The sequence below is a fragment of the Pseudophryne corroboree genome, chromosome 5 (assembly GCF_028390025.1).
Source record: "Pseudophryne corroboree isolate aPseCor3 chromosome 5, aPseCor3.hap2, whole genome shotgun sequence".
NCBI lineage: Eukaryota > Metazoa > Chordata > Amphibia > Anura > Myobatrachidae > Pseudophryne > Pseudophryne corroboree.
This window is the reverse complement of record NC_086448.1, coordinates 214,784,651-214,808,131: the sequence shown is the minus strand read 5'-3', so window position 1 is coordinate 214,808,131 and position 23,481 is coordinate 214,784,651. Positions and strand designations below refer to the sequence as shown.

General features: G+C 44.2%; 1 long non-coding RNA gene across 1 annotated transcript in view; it reads right to left on the bottom strand.

The window, feature by feature from the left end:
- The window catches only part of LOC134928937 (uncharacterized), a 118,066-nt gene extending 96,200 nt beyond the window's left edge, over positions 1-21,866 (bottom strand). The window contains exons 1-3 of the long non-coding RNA XR_010178140.1: positions 21,723-21,866; positions 19,595-19,696; positions 19,265-19,482 (exon numbers count right to left, since the gene is read on the bottom strand). This is a non-coding gene — a long non-coding RNA (uncharacterized LOC134928937). The remainder of the gene's footprint in view (positions 1-19,264; positions 19,483-19,594; positions 19,697-21,722) is intronic.
- Positions 21,867-23,481: the final 1,615 nt, after the last annotated feature.

The following is a 23,481-nucleotide window of genomic DNA, read 5'->3' as shown; positions in this document are numbered from 1 at the left end:
ATATGCAATATATGAGCCAAAGCATACATCTGGGAATTATACACAGGTGCAGCAGTATAAACTCCTTGAAATTTGGTGAGTTTTGAGCAGAGATATGAGGAAAAGTTAGCCAGGTGAGGCACTGCCTCACCTGCCATAGAACTTTTACTCCAGAGTATTGGCTATAAAAAAATATTAGAATAATGCAAAGAAGATATTTCAAACATATTCTTAGTATTTTTCATATACTTTATACAGTAAAAACTCTGCCACGAACGTTAGTATTCAGGAAAGACTCTGCCTCACCAGCCTCACCCCACCGCACGTCACTGGTACACGCGCAGCACCTGACGCACACTCATGTACACGCGCAGCACCTGGAGCACACTCATGTACACGCACAGCACCTGGCGCACACTCATGTACAAGCGCAGCACCTGATGCACACACATGTACACGCCCAGCTCCTGACGCACACACATGTACACGCCCAGCACCTGACGCACACACATGTACACACCCAGCAACTGACACACACATACATATTCATGCACTACACCAGACACACACTTATACACGCTCAGAGCACCTGACACTCACACATATATACACCCGCAGCACCTGACACACACACACACATGTGCGGCAGCTGACGCATTCACACGCAGCATTAGACACACTCATAAACATGCAGCACCTGAAACACATATATACACGCAGCACCTGACACACACACATATACACGCGCGGTACCTGACACCACACATTCAAACGTACAAGCAATGCATTTCACGCCTACCTCCAGCCTCAGTCACAGGCTGCTGCCGCCTACCCCCCTCCCTGGATCAGCTGCAAAGGCAGCAAAGTATTTTGACCAAAGTTTAAAGTATAAACAATTCTGTTTGGTAAATAACATCACTGTTCTGTGCAAAATTATTTTATACGAACATTTTCATTAAACATTTAAAAAATCAAATCTTTATTCTTACAGTGAAATTTTACATTTCTGAATAAAAAATTTTTTTTTAAAAAAAGCTATGAAATTCCATAGCCAAAAAACCTTTTGGTTTCACATGTCCCATTAAGGCTTCTTACACATGATCTGGCATTTCAGAAACCTGTTGTAGCACTTCCACTCAAACTCCAAAATGCAAGGAAATTCCGATCATTAAGGCTGACGCCTTAATGGACGTGTTCCTTGCACAATACAGATATGGTATGCCATCACAGCCTGTGGGTAAGTGCAGATTCAGCACTCTCACGGAGTGAGATTGCTGTCACTCACACAATGGTGGAGCTGCTAATTCACAGATTTGTGTGCTCATTGGAATACACATAACTGAAGGTCTGAGCAGTTATGTGGTGCTCCCATCCCACTCAGTCCCCACAACCATCCCATTCGGTCACCACAGCAATCCTACCTTGTTCCAACATCCTTCTCACTCCATACATCCATCTAATTTAGAATACACATTTAGCTCTCTCAAACATCTTGGTTAATTGCTAAACCTATAATACCCCATCTAAGGTCTATGCATCTACACTTACTTCCCCTATACACTTCCATGCTGCTATCTCTTCCCCAATCCCTACTGCTGTGTTCTCCGATCTGTGCTAGTCTGTACTAATTTATTTGCACCATCTGTCTTTCCCCATCTGTGCCTTGTCCGTACCACCGTTTCCTTATCTCTGTGCTGCTTAGTGTTTCCCTCTTCAACGTCATTCTGCCTCCTCCCATACACGCCACACTGTCTTCTCTCCCATCTGTACCAGTTTTCTAGCCATCCGTGCCAGTGTTTTCAACCCATCTGCATCATTGCCCCTCATCTGCACCACTCTGTCTCCCTTCCAATACATGCTGCTTAATCACCCACCTATTCTCACCACTCTTACCCCATTCATGTAGCTGACATCCTGATGGTAAGTATTGGGGTCACTGTTAGGGTCATGGCCCAGGGTGGGATTGGGGGGGGGGGTTAGCCCTAGCCACCACCCACAAGGATTAGGCCTAGCTGCCACCCACCAAGTGCAGGTGAAAATACTTACCCCCTCTGATGTCGGGACTGTATTCCTTTTATCCATGCTGCTCTGCCTCCCTCATCCGTGCCACTGTTTCTTTCCATCTGAACTGCTCTCACCCCTCTCCATCTGTGCTGCTCTGTCACCCCCATCCACACGTGCTGCTCTGTCCACCCATCCACACTGCTCTGTCTCCCCACCATCTGTGCCACTGTCTTTCCCCCATCTGCAGTATTTTCTTTCCCCATCTGTGACACGCTCTTTCCCCATCTGTTGCGCTCTGTCTTTCCCCCAACTGCAACACTGTTTTCCACCTGTCTTTGTTGGTTTGTCCCCTCATCAGTGCTGCCTAGTCTTCCCCCTATCCACACATTTCTGTTCCCCCATCCACACTGCTCTGTCTCCTCACTCCACTCAACACCACTCTTACCTCATCTGAGCAGCTGTCTTCTGCTAAGACCTTCAGTTGCATAGACTGCATGTGTGTATTCCAATGAGCACACAAATCTGTGAATTAGCAGCTCCAACATTGTGTGAGTGACAGCAATCTCACTCTGTGAGAGTGCTGAATCTGCACTTACCCACAGGCTGTGATGGCATACCATATCTGTATTGTGCAAGGAACACGTCCATTAAGGCGTCAGCCTTAATGATCGGAATTTCCTTGCTTTTTGGAGTTTGAGTGGAAGTGTTACAACAGGTTTCTGAAATGCCAGATCATGTGTAAGAAGCCTTAATGGGACATGTGAAACCAAAAGGTTTTTTGGCTATGGAATATAAATATTAACTGTATTTACTGTACATTTGGTATGCGGCGGGAACCCAGGGGAGAACATCTGCAAGTGCACCTGGAACAGACATTGCCCACCTATTCAAACCGACCTATGACCTCTCCTGTACTGTAAATGACCACCCCTGTGTCCAATGGACAAAGAGATTACAGTTTCCATTGTTTTTTGGACTATTGTATAAAAAGCCAGCTGCATGCCCAGTCCCACACAGACTCTGAAGGTCATCTACCCTGATGACTGAGGGCCAGGAAGCGCAGGCGAAACCAAAACATATTTACCATTGACTGTAGCCATTTTTCTATTGTATTGTATTGTTGTTATTGTAACCCCCTTTCAGCAATTATATGTTGGTGTGTCGGAACCCAGCATCTTAAATACAATCTGGTTTCGTGTCTCTTTTCCCTGCTAAGGTTATAAGTGTATTTCAGTCACCCGTGTAGCTGCAGAGTGCACACGGCGTGTCTTTGGGTGTGTACGCACTGCGTGTACTTTGTACGGCCAGCGCGGCGTATGTACGCAAAGTACGCACATGGTACGGGGCTTTGTACGCTAACGGTGTAAAAAGTACGTAGGCTAAGGTTTGGTCACAGCGGCCGCAGCGGCTCCATTTTAAAGTGTATTTAATGTGTTTTTAAAGTGTTGCTTTTAGTCCTGTATGTAAATCGACGTTTACAGGATGTTATGACCTGACCTGGGTAATCTCAAAGTTATGGTAATAGCAGTAATGCTATTGTTTAATTTTTCACATTAAACACATCAAACCTTTCTAAAACTATGGCCCTCATTCCGAGTCGTTCGCTCTGTATTTTTCATCGCATCGCAGTGAAATTCCGCTTAGTGCGCATGCGCAATATTCGCACTGCGACTGCGCCAAGTATCTTTGCTATGAAGATAGTATTTTTACTCACGGCTTTTTCATCGCTCCGGCGATCGTAATGTGATTGACAGGAAATGGGTGTTACTGGGCGGAAACAGGCCGTTTTATGGGAGTGTGGCTGAAAACGCTACCGTTTCCGGAAAAAACGCAGGAGTGGCCGGAGAAACGGGGGAGTGGTTGGGCGAACGCTGGGTGTGTTTGTGACGTCAAACCAGGAACGACAAGCACTGAACTGATCGCACAGGCAGAGTAAGTCTGGAGCTACTCTAAAACTGCTAAGTAGTTTGTGAGCGCAATATTGCGAATACATCGGTCGCAATTTTAAGATGCTAAGATACACTCCCAGTAGGCGGCGGCTTAGCGTGTGTAACTCTGCTAAATTCGCCTTGCGACCGATCAACTCGGAATGAGGGCCTATGTTTCTATAAGTGACAGGTACTCTTTTAAGAGTTTACTCTGTACTTTTATTCCCCATGCCCCAATGTAGTCTGATATCCCAAAAGATTATTTATGCTATAACTGCCACCTAATTATCTTATGTACAGTGTTCTTTAAATTCTGTAGTAGCGTGCATCTAACATTGGCCCAAATGTATTAAGTCTTACTCTTAACAAGAGATAAAGTGGAGACAGATAAAAGCCAGAGGCCCAAATGTATTAAGCCTTAACAAGAGATAAGGGGGGTAATTTACACCTGATCGCTGCTGTGCGTTTTTGCACAGCGGGCGATCAGATCCAAAATATGCATGCGTATGCATCGCAATGCGCAGGCGCGTCGCACTGGTACAAAGCGGATTGCTGCTCAGCAATGGGTTTGTGCGATGGATCCGTTCGCACGGGCGATCGAAAGTAGATTGACAGGAAGAAGGCGTTTGTGGGTGTCAACTTACCGTTTTTAGGGAGTGTCTGGAAAAACGCAGGTGTGTCCATGCGTTTGCAGGGAGAGTTCCTGAAATCAATTCCAGTCCCGAACAGGCTGATGAGATCGCAGCGGCTGAGTAAGTCCAGGGCTGCGCAGAGACTGCACACAATCTGTTTGTATAGCTCTTCTACACATGCGTTCACACACTTGCACAGCTAAAATATACTCCCCCTGTAGGCAGCGACTATCTGATTGCAGCAGTGCAAAAATCGTTTGCTAGCGATCAGGTCTGAATTATGCCCAAAGTTCAGACGGGTGTAGTACGGCTGACCGGCGGATCCCAGCAGCATACCGACGCCGGGATCCCGGCGGAGAGGGGCGAGTGCAGCAAGCGCCTTGCGGGCTCGCTGCGCTCACCACGCTGCGGGCTCGGTGGCGACCTGCGGTCGCCGCGGGTTCTGTTCCCACTCTATGGGTGTCGTGGACACCCATGAGTGGAAATAGTCCCTGTTGGTCGGCATGCCGACCATCGGCACAGTGACCCGTCGGGCTGGTGGAGGAGGTCATGTGACTGTCGGTCAGCTGACCGGCGGTCACATGAATACCACCCGTTCAGACGCATAAGGAGTGATAAATGACCAGCCAAGCAGCTTCCTAACTGCCATGTAACAGGCTGTGTTTGAAAAATTACAGTTAGGAGCTGATTAGCTGGTCATTTATCACCCTTTATCCGTCTCCACTTTATCTCTTAATAGAAACATAGAATTTGACGGCAGATATGAAACACTTGATCCTTTAGGCAATCTCAACCCTTTTTGAACCTCAATTCTTTGTAAGGATATTCATATGCCTATCCCAAGCATGTTTAAATTGCTCTACAGTCTTAGCCTCTACCACCACTGATGGGAGGCTATTCCACTTATCCACTACCCTTTCTGTGAAGTAATTTTTCCTTATATTTCCCCTGAACCCCCCCCCCTCCAGTCTCAGTGTATGTCCTCAAGTTCTAATACTCCTCTTCCTTTGAAGAATGTTTCCCTCCTGAACTTTGTTAAGAGATATATTTGAAAAATTCTATCATGTCCCCCCTTTCCCTTCTCTCCTCCAAACTATACATGTTAAGATCTTTTAGCCTTTTCGGGTAAGTTTTGTGATGTAGGCCATGCACCATTTTAGTTGCCCTTCTTTGTACACTCTCTAATGTGTTTATATCCTTCTGGAGTTATGGTCTCCAGAGCTGGACACAGTATACCAGATGGGGCCGTACCAATGACCTATACAGTGGCATTATCACATCTTTTTTCCTGCTACGAATTGCTCTCCCTATGTAACCAAGCATCTGACTTGCCTTTCTCATTGCTTTGTTGCATTGCTTTCCTGTCTTCAAGTCACTTGAAATTGTGACTCATAAATCCCTTTCCTCCTCAGTAGTTTCCATTATAGTACCCTTGATACTATATTTAGCCTTTGGGTTTTTGAGACCCAAGTACATGATTTTGCATTTTTTAGCATTAAATTGTAGTTGCCACGTTCTTGACCATTTCTCAAGCCTACCTAGGTCATCAATCATTTGTTTTACCCCTCCCAATGTGTCTACCCTGTTGCATATCTTTGCATAATCTGCAAAAAGGCATACTTTCCCTTCAGTACCATTTGCAATGTCACCAACAAAGATATTAAATATAAATGGACCAAGTACAGATCCCTGGGGTACTTCACTGGTAACATTTCCCTCCTTAGATTGCACTCCATTTACTACAACTGTCTGTTTCCTATCCTGCAACCAGGATCTTATCCATTTAACTGATTTATAATCCACTCCCACGCTTTCAAGTTTATTTAGCAGTCTGCAATGTGGGACAGTGTCAAATGCCTTACTAAAGTCTAGATATTCTACTTCTACAGCTCCACCTTGATCTACTTTCGTCACAGAGTCAAAAAAGTAAATAAGATTTGTTTGGCATGATCTCCCACCAGTTAATCCATGCTTTTTTGGATCCTGTAAGTTGTTTGATTTAAGATATTCCACAACTCTTTCTTTTAATAGTTTTTCCATTACTTTCCATACTATTGATGTAAGGAATGGTCTGTAGTTACTTGCTTCTTCCTTGCTTCCACTTTTGTGAAGTGGAACTACATTTGCTCTTTTCCAGTCCTCTGGAATGGCACCTGTATTTAGTGACTGGTTAAATAATTCTGTTAAAGGCGTAACCAGCACATCTTTTAGCTCTTTGAGTATCCTTGGGTGTATCCCATCTGGCCCCATTGATTTATCCACTTTTGGTTTTGAAAGTTCTGTTAGGACCTTCTCCTCTGTAAATGTACTTTCATCTACCTTATTTTTATGAATGTCCTTGCAACTTAACTGTGGCCCCATCCCTTCTCCTTCTGTAGTAAATACTGAGCAAAAATAATTATTTAGGTGATCTGCTATTGCCTTGTCTCCCTCCACCAAATGCTCACTCTCTGTCTTAAGTCTTATTATTCCTCCATTTGATTTTCTCCTTTCACTTAAATACTTAAAAAAGTTTTGCCACCTTTATCTACTGACTGGGCCATTTTCTCCTCAGCTTCTACCTTTGCACATCTAATCACTTTCTTAGCATCCTTCCGTCTATCAAGCTATACCTCTTTGTCGTTATTATTTTGAGTCTGTTTGTATTTCCTAAAAGCCTTCTTTTTTGCTTTCACACTAGTTGATACTTCTTTTGTGAACCACACTGGCTTCTTATTCCTGGTGCTTTTCCTAACTCTTTTGATACAAAGGTCTGATGCACTTAGTATTGCACTTTTCAGTTTTTCCACCTCTTCTGCACTCCTTCCAAGTTCCTCCAGTCTGCCAGTGAATCACTTAAACATCTCCCTATTTTTGCAAAGTCAGCATTTCTAAAATCCAACACCTTTGTTTTTGTATGACAGGAGTTGGATCCTGTCTTTTTACTAAACCATACTGCTTGATGATCACTGAATCCCAGGTGCTCACCCACATATATGTTGGATATCCTGTCACCATTTTGTAAGAATTCAATCTAATATTGAGTCTTTGCAAGTGGGCTCCTTCACTAATTGCTTGAGAGATGCTCCATGTAAGGAATTTAGAAATTTCCCACTTGTAGCTGAACTTGCAAAAGACCCATCCCAATTGACATTAGGTAAATTAAAGTATCCCATGATTATGACTTCTCCCTTTAAAGCCATTTTATTGATGTCCAACAATAGGTTCCTGTCCAAATCCTGCCCCTGGCCTGATGGTCTATAGATCACCCCAATGCGAATAATGTCATTCTCCCTGAGACTTCCGGTTCCGACGCTGCTTATGTGAGGTGGCTCTCTGTCCGGCTCCGGTGCCGGCTGACCATTTTTACCCTGCTGGGGCTTTGTAAGCCCACCCGATCACCCCAGTGATCCCCCCACAGTGCTGCAGCTACACCCGCACACCCTCCTGGGCTCTCCTCTTGGAGCTCCAGTGTTCCAGCACGGCACCGCTGTGAGACGTGCTGAGAGCTCTCCCGTGGGTCGCACCCGGAGCGTGATCTTCAGCTCTCACGCTGCCGCCCTGCTGCACACTGACCCGCTGGCTATAGTGGGATTTATAGTGCCTCTCCCCCCTCATTGGCCTCCCACAGAGGAGCAGATTGCCGCTTGTGGGATCTCCTGCTGAACGTACCCGGAGCGCTCTCCAAGAGTTATCTCATTACCACCTCGCTATTCACTGACCCGCTGGCTGCAGCGGGATCTACTGCTCTTGTACTCCGTCATCAGCCCCACACAGCGGAACAGACAGCCCCAGCCGGCCGCACACTTGTGGCTATTATCTGCTGCATTATTAGGACAGGAATTTCCATACTCTGAAAGGCTTGGCGCCTTCCTGCTTTACACTATATTACCCTATGGACAAGTACTTGTCCGGCCAAATGCCTGGCAAAAATCCATGCCCAGATCGCACAGCATTCCACAAATTGGCAGCCGTCACAGCTGCTGACATGGGCACCTCCACCATTAGCCTTCCCCAGGTATCACTGCCTACTGCTGCTCCCTCTAAGAACCAACAACCTCTTGCAGCCCCTGCTAAAACACATCGCCCTTCAGATGCTCCCCCCCCCTCTACTCTTACTTATGCTGATGTGGTGCAAGCTGTGAGGGAGACAGTGCAGCCTATGCTAAAGGAACAAGCTGCAGATAATGCAGATGCCCTCCAACAAGCAGTTACTGACATTAAGAGCCAATGCAAACAGCTCGCTAAATGAGTCTTGGCTGTGGAGCACACTGCCGGGGAAAACTTTCACGCCATTTCCTCTCTACAAGACTTAACTACGTAGCTGAAACAATCTGACATGCAGGTGTGGGCCAAGTTAGACTACTTGGAATATAGGTCACTCAGAAACAACCTACAGGTGGTGGGGCTGCCAGAATCCCTTAAAGGGCTAGCTTTATACCACTTCTTGAAGCAGACCCTACCTGAATTGCTTGATTTCCAAGATGTTTGTTCGGATCTGGTGATTGAAAGAGCCCACCGGATGGGCCAACTGCGTGACTCCTCCTCCTCTAGGTCCCGAGTCATTTTGTTCAAATGCCTGAACTATATACACAAGGAAACCATCTGGTCCACCTCTAGACGGAAGAGAGATCTCACGTGGAATGGCACGAAAATTCTTATTTTTCAGGACTATTCCCTGAACTGACACGGCTTCGTAAAGCCTTTACCCCGGTATGTTCACAATTGGTGCAAGAAGGAAAGAAATTCGCCCTCTTTTATCCGGCTCATCCGAGAATCTTCAATGGATCGGCCTTCAAAGATTTTACTTCGGCCGACGATGCAATGGTGCATTTACGAGAACTATCAGGCCCGCTGGCAGAGGACGACACCTGAGGAGACTACCTTTTCCTATTGTTCCATCTTATTTAACAGTCGTCACTGTTTATGCCATGTTCTCGGGAACTCTCTACTGCTTCCATACTTTTCCTCCGGAGAAGATTCACATAGTTTTGCTTGCTTCCCGCTTCTTTAACGCTGTGTTGCTGATGCAAAATTGGGACATTTTCTGTTGTGGTGATGTATCGACTACGTATTTGTCTTTACCATTTATTTTCTTAGTACTACATGCCATGTTTTCCTCTCCTCTTATCATTATAACATTGCTCTGCCATGTTTCTTGTTCCTTTTCAGGTGTTGGTGTGGCAAAATTGCCTTTATTTGCTACCTATATGTTATTCACTTTTTTGATTTTAGAAGGGACTATTCCTCCCTTACTCATCTTTTGAACAGAGCGGTTTCGGCTGGGAGCTCCGCCTTCCAGACAAACTCGCATCCTGTTTTTTTATTCCTCTCAGAAACTTTAAAGTTGTCCACCCTCGGATGGACAGTTCTTGCAGCTGCCCCCTATTCTTCCAAAGCTAGGGGAGTTACTCTTTTGGCTAAGAAGAGACTCCCTGTAGAAATGCTCCACACTGATATCGACCCTGACGGTAGATATGTGCTGGTTAATCTTTCCCTCTTTAACTCTCAGTATACTTTTTGTAATATTTGTGCCCCTAATTCCCATTCTGCTCCATTTTTTCATATGATACTATGCAAACTGACCCCCTTTATGTCTAATTGTTTACTTTTAGGGGGTGACTTTAATCTGGTTTCCTTCCCATTTATGGACTCTAATTCTTCTGCTCGCAGAAGGCCGCCCCCTAAGGTCGGTATCCCTTTTATTTCACAACAGTTAATGCTAACCGATGCTTGGAGAGCCATACACCCTATTGATAGGGACTTTACATGCCTGTCCACCGCTCATGGGTCGCTCTCACGAATTGATTATATTCTTTTGTCCGATCCCCTATTTTCTAATATAATTGATGCACACATTGAGCCGATGTTTCTTTCTGATCATTCTCTTATCTGGGTATCTTTTCTTCCTCTTTAGATGTAAGCTCATATAAACTCTGGCGCTTTCCATCTTATTTTGCTTCCTCCTTGGGTTTCCGTAATAAGCTTGATTTATTTTGGGAGGAGTTCAGACTTGATGACATTTCCGTATTGGAATCAGACCCTAACCTTTTCTGGCAGACATCTAAGGCTGTGATTAGGGGTCTCATAATTCAATATGTCTCCCAGAATAAAAGGGAACGTGCTTCTTCATATAAACTGCTACAATCTCAGTTAACTACAGCTTACCAAACTTATAAGACTACCCCAACTCCTAGTACTAAATCTAGTTTTGTTATAGCTAAGCACAAATGTGATGGCCTCCTCGCCTCTATGGGTGATAAACATACCTTCTATAGGGACCATAGGTTTTATAGGCTTGGTAACAAAATTGGTAGCTTGCTCTCTAACTTAGTGAAATCCTCGAATACCTCATCTCTTATACACTCTATACAACGCCCTGATGGCACTTACTCATTTGCAGGTAAAGATATTGCTTCTTTATTTCACAATTTTTACACAGATATCTATGCCCAACCCCCCAGAGATATCTCTGGTGAGTCTTCTTTTTGGGAGTCTATTGATACCCCTTCCATTCCGACTGACTCACAAGCTACTATATGCACGCCATTCATTTCCCAGGAAATAGAAGCCGCCATAAAACAGCTTAAGCCTGTGAAGTCCCCTGGTCCGGATGGGTTCTCGGGAGTGTATTATAAAATACTCCTACCTAAACTTATAGACCTATTGGTCTCAGTTTTTAATGCCCTGCTCCTTGCTCCCTCTATGCCCGAATATTTTACAGACGCTATTATCTGACTTCTGCCAAAGCCGGGCAGGAACCCTCACCTGCCTGGCTCTTACAGACCAATATCTCTACTCAATGTGGACTATAAATTGTTCACCAAACTTCTGGCAGATAGGATAAAAAAAATTACTACCTGGGGTAATTCATTCGGACCAGACGGGCTTCATAATCGGTAGACATTCCTCAACTAATATCCACAAGGTTATTGCGGCCTCCCACTGGCTAAGCTCCACTTCAGATTCTACCGCCCCTTTTTTACTTTCGCTTGACGCTGAGAAAGCATTCAATCTGGTTTCTTCGGAACACTTATTTACTACCCTTAATAAATTTGGTTTTCCTAATCAATTGATCTCACTTTTACGTATACTGTATAACGACTCCCATTCCCGAATTATTTGTAATGGATACCTGTCAGCCCCTATACCCTTGTGTAGAGGCACCAGACAGGGTTGCCCTCTCTCTCCACTCTTATTTGCATTGGCCATTGAGCCCCTAGCAATTACTCTTCGCACCCTCCCTGATTTTTGCGGCATAAGTATCGCTCACCACTCCCTTAAAGTAGCGCTATTTGCAGACAATATGTTATTGTTTCTCTCTAATCCTCTCACCTCCATCCCGGCCATTCTTCACTCCATTAATTCATTTCGCCTTTTCTTGGGTTTTAAAATTAATTATGACAAGTCTGAGCTCCTCCCATTGTCCTCCTCTGCATCTGCTCTTCTCACTTCTTCTCCCTCTTCTCCTGTCTTATCTATATTTAAACACAATGTGTCCAGGTTAAATATTTGGGCATATATATATATATACCATCCTCTCTGTCCAATATCTATACCCTTAACTACACTCCCGTTCTACAAAACATTGCCACGCAGTTGGATGCTTGGTCACCTTTACCCTTGTCCCTCATGGGCAGGGTTGCTGTGCTGAAAAGCATTATTTTTCCTAAACTTTCGTATCTTATCCAGATGCTACCTTACACTTTAACAAAATTAGACCGTCGATATTGTGAAAAACTTTTTACCAAATTTCTATGGTCAGGTAAGACACCTCGTATGGCTCTGGCCAAACTTAAACTACGCAAAAGTGCAGGCAGTCTGGCTGTGCCAAATATATCTGCTTTTACTAAAACTGTAGCATTTCGATATATATTTGACTGGTTCCTTTCTCATTCTACTTACTCTAATTACACTTTAGAACAAACACTATGCGCTCCATACGATCTTTGTGCTTTATTGCACACCCCTAAGGCTACTCTCCCTATGTCTGCCCGTACTAACCCTTTTTTTTGGGATGCTTATTTGGCATGGTGGTCTGTAAATAAATCACTGTAGAGAAACTCGGCTCACTCTAAATTTATATCCTTTTGTGGTAACCCATGTTTGCTAGCGACGCTAGACAATGCAAGGTTTCTCCACTGACAACATAAGGGTATTACATTAATTAAAGATGTTATTGATCCTGGAGGTGTATTAATGTCCTTTTCCGATTTAATTAGCAAATACCAAGTCCTACGTGCAGACTTTTTTATGTACCTGCAATTGAGACACTATGTCCTTTTCTTACCCCCTCATATGACCCGACTCCCAACATTGACCCTCTCACACATATTGTTGCCTTAGTTTCACTCTCAACTTATAAAACTTCTTACCTTTATTGGGACATACTATCTGGGTTTGAGACAAAGTTATGGGCTTCGATTGTTAGGAGTTGGAAGGCGGATTACCTTTCTCCCATAACTCACAAAGAATTGACAGATAATTTTGATAGTATTCTCAAAGCGCTCCATTCATTACAACTTCAAGAGACACATGTTAAATTCACGCACAGAGACTATATCACACCTTGCCAACTGAAACATATGGTCTCTTCTGAGTCTGGGAACTGTCTGAAATGCGGATCTCCCAATGCTTTATTTCTACATTGTTTTTGGAACTGCCCTAAAATAAAGAAATTCTGGTACAAAGTTTTATGGTTTATCAACTCCACATTCCATCTCAAACTAAAGTTGAACTGCAAAACAATGCTTGGCCTGATCTTTACGGAATGGGGCATCCCATCACATCTCAAACACCTTATCCCATTACTATATGTTATTCTAACTTTGGGGAAAAAGTTGATTCTTACTAATTGGATTGTCAAATCTCCTCCTAGGCTTGATACTTTACGTTCACGCCTTATTCGTACCTTATACTTAGACCGCCAATTAACTTTGCCCAATGTTGAATGTAATGTTATACGCTTTTACAAAAATTGGGGCCCATTTATAGAATCTTTAGATTCTTCTCAGCAACAACATGTGCTATCTTTATTTGATTCAACAAAATGGTTCTTACTGTGTTGCATTGCCATTGACCCTTAAAACTGTTTGTTTACTCTATTAATGTTTGTCTCCAAGGCTGTTTCATGAACTCACTTATATTTTTTGTTCTCCTAATGTTATATGCCTGTCACAGAAAAGCTTTTTTTTTGTGTTCTTTACCAACACAGACTCCATACCTTACGTCCCTCCCATCCCTCCCTTTCCAGTCCGTCCTTCTTGTTTCTTCTTTGTTTATTTTCTCTATTTTACTGATTTCCTTTTACATGCTATTTGTGCAGGTGCATTTTCTTACTTGATTGAAGGTTGATTCCTCGGCTCTGTTTTTTGCCTTTTTATTCTCAGCCTTCCCTACTACAGAATCCTTTTGACCATTGTATTGTACTTTTCTTCATAAGAGACATCATGTTATGCCTGTATTATCTTTTGCCATGCCTGAATGTCTTCTTTGTCCCATTTCCGAGACTGTACAAATGTATGTATCTTTCTTTGCTTCATTATAAAAACTCAATAAATATATTTTAAAAAAATGTTCTCCCTGGTTTCTATGGTGACCCAAAGAGCCTCAGTTTTATCTTCAATATTTTATATTAAAGTAGCATTAATGCTTTTTTTCACATACATTGCATTTGCTACCCCTCCTCCTATTCTTCCCATTCTATCCTTCCTAAATAAATTGTATCCCGGTATAGCTATGTCCCAGTCATGATTCTCAATGCACCATGACTTTGTAATTGCCACAAAATGACAGCATGTGAACAGAATGATTACACCCAAACTCCAATGAACCCTCCCCCAGCAATGGCTAGCAATAAAAACGCAGACGTGCCAGGAAAAAACGCAGGCGTGGCTGGCTGAACGCAGGGCGTGTTTGTGACGTCAAATCCAGAACTGAATGGTCTGAAGTGATCGCAAGAGCTGAGTAGGTCTGGAGCTACTCTAAAACTGCACAATTTTTTCTTGTAGCTGCTCTGCGATCCTTTCGTATGCACTTCTGCTAAGCTAAAATACACTCCCAGAGGGCGGCGGCTTAGCGTTTGCACGACAGCTAAAAATTGCTAGTGAGCGAGCAACTCGGAATGACCCCCAATATACCATTTTATCAATAGCAACCCATCATGTGCATAAGCCATCTAATATAAAAGCAGATGCTATAATTCTGATCACCCAATTTGCTAATTAGTATTTCAGTGCAATCAGTAATGATAATCTGCAGCTCTCATTTTCAATATACCTAGACAAGTATATATTCACAAGCAGTCATTTGGGTGCAATGTTCTGCATGAGGGTATGTATTAAGCTTTAACAAGAGATAAATTGGAGACGTATAAAGAGTGATAAATGACCAGCCATGAGCTTCCTAACTGCAATGTCACAGGCTGTGTTTGAAAAATGACAGTTAGACAATTATGAGCTGTTTGGGTGGTTATTGATCACTTTTTATCCGTCTCCCCTTTATCTCTTGTTAAAGCTTAATACATTTATGCCCATTAAAAGTAAGGTTTGAATGCCACAGCATTTGATGCATGCAGAATGTAGACAATAGTAACTAGGATGTGTAGTGTTCCTATTATGGTTGGTCAAAAAATGTACAGGAAATTATATATACCTTACAGCCTGTTAAACAATGCATCAAACCAAGTAAAAAACATGGGCTAGTTGTATAATTGGCAGAGGTGACCTTTTGGATCATTATTCGACATATTCAATAAAAAATGGATTCGACAGTCCCGCTGTTGAAAAACGGCCGATTTGACGGATTTTGATTCGATTTTTAAAAATGTTAAAAAAAAACCGAAAAAAAATTGCGTGGGGTCCCCCCTCCTAAGCATAACCAGCCTCGGGCTCTTTGAGCCGGTCCTGGTTGCCAAAATACGGGGAAAAAATGACAGGGGATCCCCCGTATTTTAACAACCAGCACCGGGCTCTGCGCCTGGTCCTGGTGCAAAAAATACAAGGGACAAAAAGAGTAGGGGTCCCCCATATTTTTTGTACCAGCACCGGGCTCCACTAGCTGGACAGATAATGCCACAGCCGGGGTCACTTTTATACAGCTCCCTGCGGCCGTGGCATTAAATATCCAACTAGTCACCCCTGGCCGGGGTACCCTGGTGGAGTGGGGACACCCTTCAATCAAGGGGTCCCCCCCCAGACACCCAGGGGCCAGGGGTGAAGCCCGAGGCTGTCCCCCCCATCCAAGGGCTGCGGATGGGGGGCTGATAGCCTTGAGTAAAATGTAAGAATATTGTTTTTTGCAGATGACCTACAAGTCCCAGCAAGCCTCCCCCACAAGCCGGTACTTGGAGAACCACAAGTACCAGCATGGGGGGAAAAACGGGCCCGCTGGTACCTGTAGTTCTACTGCAAAAAAAAAACCCAAATAAAAACAGGACACAGACACCGTGAAAATACAACTTTATTTCACACATGCCGACACATACATACTTACCTATGTTGAGACGCCGACTCTGGCCACGTCTCCAATGTCGACGTCCGGGGTACCTGAAAATAAAATTATACTCACCTGATCCAGTGTCCTGTGATATTTGTAATCCACGTACTTGGCAAAACAAAAAAACGCATACCCGCTCCACACGGACTGAAAGGGGTCCCATGTTTACACATGGGACCCCTTTCCCCGAGTGCAGAGACCCCCCGTGACTCCTGTCACAGAGAGTCTCTTCAGCCAATCAGGTAGCGCCACGTCGTGGCACTCTCCTGATTGGCTGTATGCGCATCTGAGCTGTCAGACAGCGCATCGCACAGCCCCCTCCATTATCTTCAATGGTGGGAACTTTGCGGTCAGCGGTGAGGTCACCCGCGGTCAGCGGCTGACCGCGGGTAACCCCACAGCTGACCGCAAAGTTCCCACCATTGAAACTAATGGAGGGAGCTGTGCGATGCGCTGTCTGCCAGCTCAGACGCGCAAAGCCAATCAGGAGAGTGCCACGAAGTGGCGCTTCCTGATTAGCTGAAGGGACCTTTCTGTGACAGGAGTCACGGGGGGTCTCTGCATTCGGGGAAAGTGGTCCCAAGTGTAAACATGGGACCCCTTTCAGTCTGTCTGGTTTGGGTTAATGCGTTTTTTTGTTTTGCCAAGTATGTGGATTACAATAAAAGAACCGGACACTGGATCAGGCGAGTATAATTTTATTTTCAGGTACCCCGGACATCGACATTGGAGACGAGCCCAGAGTCGGCGTGTCAACATAGGTAAGTATGTGTGTCGGAATGTATGTAATAAAGTTATACTTTCACAGTGTCTGTGTCCTGTTTTTATTTGGGTATTTTTTTTGCAGTAGAACTACAGGTACCAGCGGGCCCGTTTCCCCCCCGCATGCTGGTACTTGTGGTTCTCCAAGTACCGGCTTGCGGGGGAGGCTTACTGGGACTTGCAGTTCTTCTGCAAAAAACAATGTTCTTCCATTTTCAACAAGGCTATCAGCCCCCCATCCGCAGCCCTTGGATGGGGGGGACAGCCTTGGGCTTCACCCCTGGCCCCTGGGTGGCTGGGGGGGACCCCTTGATTGAAGGGGTCCCCACTCCTCCAGGGTACCCCGGCCAGGGGTGACTAGTTGGGTATTTAATGCCATGGCCGCAGGGTGCTGTATAAAAGTGACCCCCGGCTGTGGCATTATCTGTCCAGCTAGTGGAGCCCGGTGCTCGTCCAAAAAATATGGGGGACCCCTACTCTTTTTGTCCCTTGTATTTTTTGCACCAGGACCAGGCGCAGAGCCCAGTGCTGGTTGTTAAAATACGGGGGATCCCCTGTCATTTTTTTCCCGTATTTTGGCAACCAGGACCGGCTCAAAGAGCCCGAGGCTGGTTATGCTTAGGAGGGGGGACCCCACGCATTTTTTTTTCTGATTTTTACACCATTCCATTTAAAAAAATATATATATATATTTTAAAAAATATATAAATAATACTTGTGCCTCCTAAATAGACAAACCAAGTACCTAATCCCTTCTAATATAAATAGATATGCTATTACCAAAAAAAAAAACACAAAAAAAAACTTTTTAACATTTTTTATTGTATTCCACCAGCAAAGTGTGGCAGATTGAAAATTACGAATTTACTGTCTAAAAGCACTGTTGTCGAATTTACAATCTTCAATTGAATATACTTTTGTTGAAATGCCGCATTTGTACCATTGCAGAAATGTCGAATTTGACAAATGTCGAATTTCAAAAAGTCGAATTTGGAATGGCCGTTTTTTTTGGCGAAAAGTACTGTATTGCATTGTCGAAATTTTTTTTTTTTGGCGAAAATGTCCCGTTTTTCGACATTTTCGGGAATTCGACCGCAATTGCACATACCCCATAATGGGGTATTCAACTCTTATCGCACCCCCTATCTCCCGTCTAAAGTGATGGAGACATAGGGGCTATATTCAAATTGCTCCCCGTTATCGCACTGATCGCATCCATTACAGTCGGGATTCAGGTGCGCAAAACACCTAAACCGACTAAAGTACTAGGCGTGATCGTAAAAAGACCCGTTTGGGCACCCAGGAGTAGCGAGCTGAAATGACCTTGTGGCATCCATCAGCAGTAACATTAGAATACTGCTGGCGGGCACAATAGCGGCCAGGAGGGTGGGGGGATTTGAATCCGGCCCACAGAATCAAGATGAGGCATGTCTATCTCAGTAGACTACTCCCCCACATTGTAATTAGAATGGAATATTTCCATTTTCCCTTTGACTGTTAGGATGATAATATTGACAATGATTATTATTATTAACCTTTATTTATACGGCAAAACATGGGGTCCGCAGCGCCTTACAAAGTACAAAACAGTATGGACAAAATAAGAAAGAAAGAAACTTACAGTGCAGAACATTGCAGGACATGGACATGGTTTATTAACATTGCTGCATCAGCAGTCATAATGCTCAGATAAGCAGCAGGGCGACAAAATCCAATGTGAGCACTTAATCATTGTACAGCCTTTGTAATATATAGACTTATATAACAAAAGGATAATTCTAAGAATAATACTTTGTTATAGCATATTGTGGTTGACCCATGCATAAGTGCCATTCACACATTGCATGAGAGGACCAGTCACACATTGCATGAGAGGACCAGTCACACATTGCATGAGAGGACCAGTCACACATTGCATGAGAGGGCCAGTCACACATTGCATGAGAGGACCAGTCACATATTGTATGAGAGAACCAGTCATACAGGGTGTAGTACAGTATGCCGGCGGCCGGGCACCCGGCGACCAGCATACCGGCTCTGGGAGCCCGACCGCCGGCAAACCGACAGTGTGGCGAGCGCAAAGGAGCCCCTTGCGGGCTCGCTGCGCTCGCCACGCTGCGGGCACGGTGGTGCGATACGCGCGCCACGCTATTTATTCTCCCTCCAGGAGGGGCGTGGACCCCCACGAGGGAGAATAGCTGTCGGTATGCCGGGTGTCGGGATCCCGGCGCCGGTATAATGTGCGCCGGGATCCCGACATTCGGCATACTGAAGACCACCCGTCATACATTGCATGAGAGGACCAGTCAAATATTGCATGAGAGAGCCAGTCACATATATAACCAGATGCAGGTCTGAATGAAGATAAAAGCTACAATTATGTTCTTAGCAATATAGTTTTTGTGATGTCAAACTTTTGTTGGTTAGTTTGTGTTTTTGGTGCCCCATCATTATAATTATTATTATAATTTATTATTCACATACTTGCCTACTCTCCTGGAATGGCTGGGAAGCTCCCAAAAAATCGTTTGGCACTCCCAGATGCTCGGAAGAGTGAGCAAGTTTCCTGAAGCCAACCCTTTGTCCTCCACGCAGCCGCCCACTTTTCAAGCCACACCGACTCCTGCTGTGCCAGTAAGTTGGCAACTATGGATCTCACACATGAGCTCTGAGAAAATAGTTGTGCTCCCTTTTGTCACATTCTTGTGTCAGACAGAAAAAAACAAAACAGGAGGATGTCACATAACCAAGTAACTTGCACATTTTTTCCCCTCTCTTTTCAATGTTTGATACATCAACCATTAAGTCACTTACCGTTTATGAACAATGTCCATGTCCTGTAATGTTCTGTATCGTACGGTAAGTCACTGTTTTCTTCTTTTGGCCATTCTGTACTTTGTAAGGTGCTGCAGACCCCTGTAGCACCATATAAATAAAAGATAATAATATATGGAATCGAAGCCCATATTTTTTGCAAAAGTCACTATATGCAATCTATGGGCCCCAACTTTACTTTCTGAAGAGCACCAGTGCAGATGATTTAGCTTTTTAATTCAATAAAATTGGGGTAACAATTGCACATTTACATGTTTTTGTATGCATAAAAATACACTTCCCCATATAAACTGTGCTTAAATGGAGCAAAGCGTGAGTGCCTATCTGAAAGTAATGGATGATTACCTATCACAACCACCTCAGAGGATAAGCAGAAACCTACAGTATTTTCTCTCTCATCAAAATGACTATGGGGGTTATTCAGAGATAGACGTAGATCATTGCATCCACAGCTGGAGGCCGCCCAGCACAGGGCAGAGGTCGATAGTGGTTGACCTCTGCCAGCACAGCCAGGCTGTGCTGGCAGGCAGGTTGTCCTCCGCCATTTTTTATCAGAGCAGCTACGTGTGTTATCACGCAGCCGCCCTAAAAACGTTCGTGACACTCCCCCGTTTCAGCCCCCACAACGCTCAAACACGCCCCCTTCCTGAATGCCCACCACTGTTAATCACCTTGTGGCTGTATCCTGGAGGGATGTGGGCGCAAGTTGAAGAGTCACGCATGCGTACAGATGCATGACTGTGTCCATCTCTGAATCACCCCCTATGTGCACATTGGCTAAACTGAATGTCACAATTTGAAACATTTGAGAATGATTAGTAAATTTAGTTAAAATCAAGCTAATGACATATACTGTATAAATGTTTTTTTTTTAAGTAATGTTTTATTTAAAAATATTATTTAAATAGTAGAAACAAAACAAATGGGGACCTTAAATGCAAGCTGCGAATTTTGAACTGGTTCAAAACTTGCGAATATCTCTTATAGCTATGATATAGGGGGTCATTCCGAGTTGATCGTAGCTGTGCTAAATTCAGGCACTCAGACGTGCGGGGGGAGGGGGTGCCAAGCATAGGGCTAGTCCGCCCTGCATGTCAGTGCCGCCCCCCCTCCCCCACAGAAATCCAAAAGCATCGCACAGCGGCGATGCTTTTGCATTTGAGGAGTAACTCCCGGTCAGCGCACCTCCTGCGGCTGGACAGGATTACCTCTTCGCTGCCTGGGTCGCAGCAGCTGCATGTGACGTCACGCAGCTGCATCGGCCCGCCCCCCCCCCCCCCAACGGTCTGGCCACGCCTGCGTTGGCCGGACTGCGCCCCTAAATGGCTTAACGACGCCGTCCAGTACACTCCCTCCCAGCAACCGCCTCTGCCTGTCAATCAGGCAGAGGCGATCGCTATTTTACAACGGCCTTCGGCCATCCAGCATGCGCCGGTGCAGATCCGACCCGGTCGCTGCGATGCGATAAACTGCAGCGAGCGATCGGGTCGGAATAACTCCCATAATCTTCTCTTTTTCTCTATTTCTAAAGGAATGAATAAATGCCTAAACAAAATTAACGTAGCCAAGCTTTTTTTAACAGGATACTTTCCAGTCTACATTTATAGTTACATTTCTATAACATAAAAAATGTTTTTGGCAATTTAACTAATGTTTAATTAGTACTTCTATGATTAAATTTAGTAGGGAAATATGTGAACATGCTGTGATGAATTGACTAAGCTGTAGTGTTATACATTCTATAATGTTCCCTGTGGGAAAGGAAATAACTCCATTCTTTCCCTCAAGTTCCCTGCGAACTTTGTTGAACACCTAATCTATTGGATATTACGTTTACAGTACCACCCTGGTTCCCACTTATAATGTAAGAGAACCACCGGAAAATATTAAACTTTTTTGTTTCAAAACTTTACAAAATGTATTTTTTTTAAATACAATTATTTTTAGATTTCTATGTATTTATTTGTTTAATATGAGTGCATAAAAGAGGATGAAGGGATCTGGCGGCAGGGGAGTAGCATATGGCATCTGGTGGAGGTGCAACCTTAAGCCTCTGGCCTTCAGGATGGTGGAGCTAAGAGTAACCGGAGCTGACATATATGCTCACCTGTGGGAATTTAACCAGTACTTTAAACGTTATAAGAGCATCAAGCTTGACAGGCAGCGGAAGGCTCCAGTGAGGTCTACTGCAGATAGATCTCTATTCTCTGCTTTTTCTTAACCAGAATAATCCAGTTCAGGAGAAAGAAAAGGTTCTAAATAAAAAATGAAAATATGTGTCATGCATGACTCTAATAGTGATTGATATTTCCCTTGAATGAGTTATGTAGTTACAAAACAAAGGAGTCCATTAAAATTGGTTTACTTTCCTTAAAAATGTAAAACTCATGTACAGTATAACAGAGTTCCATGAATAAACACCAGAATGTACAGTATAGTAACACTCTATAGATTGTAAGCTTGCGAGCAGGGCCTTCCTACCTCTATGTCTGTCTGTTTTTACCCAGTTTTGTTCTATTACTGTTGTTCTAATTGTAAAGCGCAACGGAATATGCTGCGCTATATAAGAAACTGTTAATAAATAATAATAAATTAGGTCATTCTTTATATAGTTGGTCTAAACTGTTATTGCTCATCTCAGACGTGCCCATCGGACAGTTATTATGTACAGAACCGCCAGGAAATCTATTGGGTTCTGGTATTTAGAGGTGTGGCATTGTGTGCATAAGTGTCCATGTCTCAATGTGTATAATATTGGGGCCATCTTTACATATTGTTCCACTGAAGTGGGCGTGGTTTATGTCATATTGGACTCCTCCTTGACAGACCAGGTCTATGTACTATGGGGGTCATTCTGAGTTGATCGCTCGCTGCCGATTTTCGCAGCGCAGCGATCAGGTAAAAAAATGGCAAAACTGCACATGCGTATGCACCACAATGTGCACATGAGTCGTACAGGCACAAAGAGCATCGCTGCTGTGAACTGGATCTAGCGAAGATTCCATTCACACAGCCGATCGCAAGGAGATTGACAGGAAGAGGGCATTTATGGGTGTCAACTGACTGTTTTCTGGGAGTGTTTGGGAAAACGCAGGCGTGTCCAGGCGTTTGCAGGGCGGGTATCTTACGTCAATTCTGAGACCTTCGTCGCTGCAATCATCGCACAGAATAAGTAACTACATGGCTGGTCTTGTTTTGCACAAAAATTTTTGTACCACTCGGCTGCACAAGCGTTCGCACACTTGCAAAGCAAAAATACACTCCCCCATGGGCGGCGACTATGCGTTTGCACGGCTGCTAAAAGTAGCTGGCGAGCGGTCAACTCGGAATGACCACCTATGTACACATTGTAACCTCTTTTCTTTATGTACTGAACCTATGTATGTACTAAATGGTAGCCATAAGCAGCGGAGCCCTGGTCCCAGCAACTATGCAAAGGATCTGGCAGGTGCTGGGAGCAGTGCATTTGCAGACGCCGTGGTGCGAGAGATAAAGTACCAGCCAATCAGCTCATAACTGCCATGGCACAGACTAGGTTTTAAAGATTATTAATATTATTATTACATTTTATTTATAGGGTGCCACAAGTGTTATACAGGGCACACAGAACTTAACATTACAGTAACAGAAAAACTAAAACCGAGCACAGGTAACAATTAGTAACACAATTATCAGTACACACTACAGCTGAGATGAAAGGAAGCTAAGGAGTAGTTGTCATACTACTGTGGGCAGGCAGCCACTGGAAGCGATAAACAGTAATGAGCGAGAGGAGGTGTAGGTATTCGCTATGTAGGAGAGAGCTGTAATGGAAGTGTGAGAGAAGAGGGTTGTGAGAACGGGAGTTAAGAGGGCCCTGCTCCAAG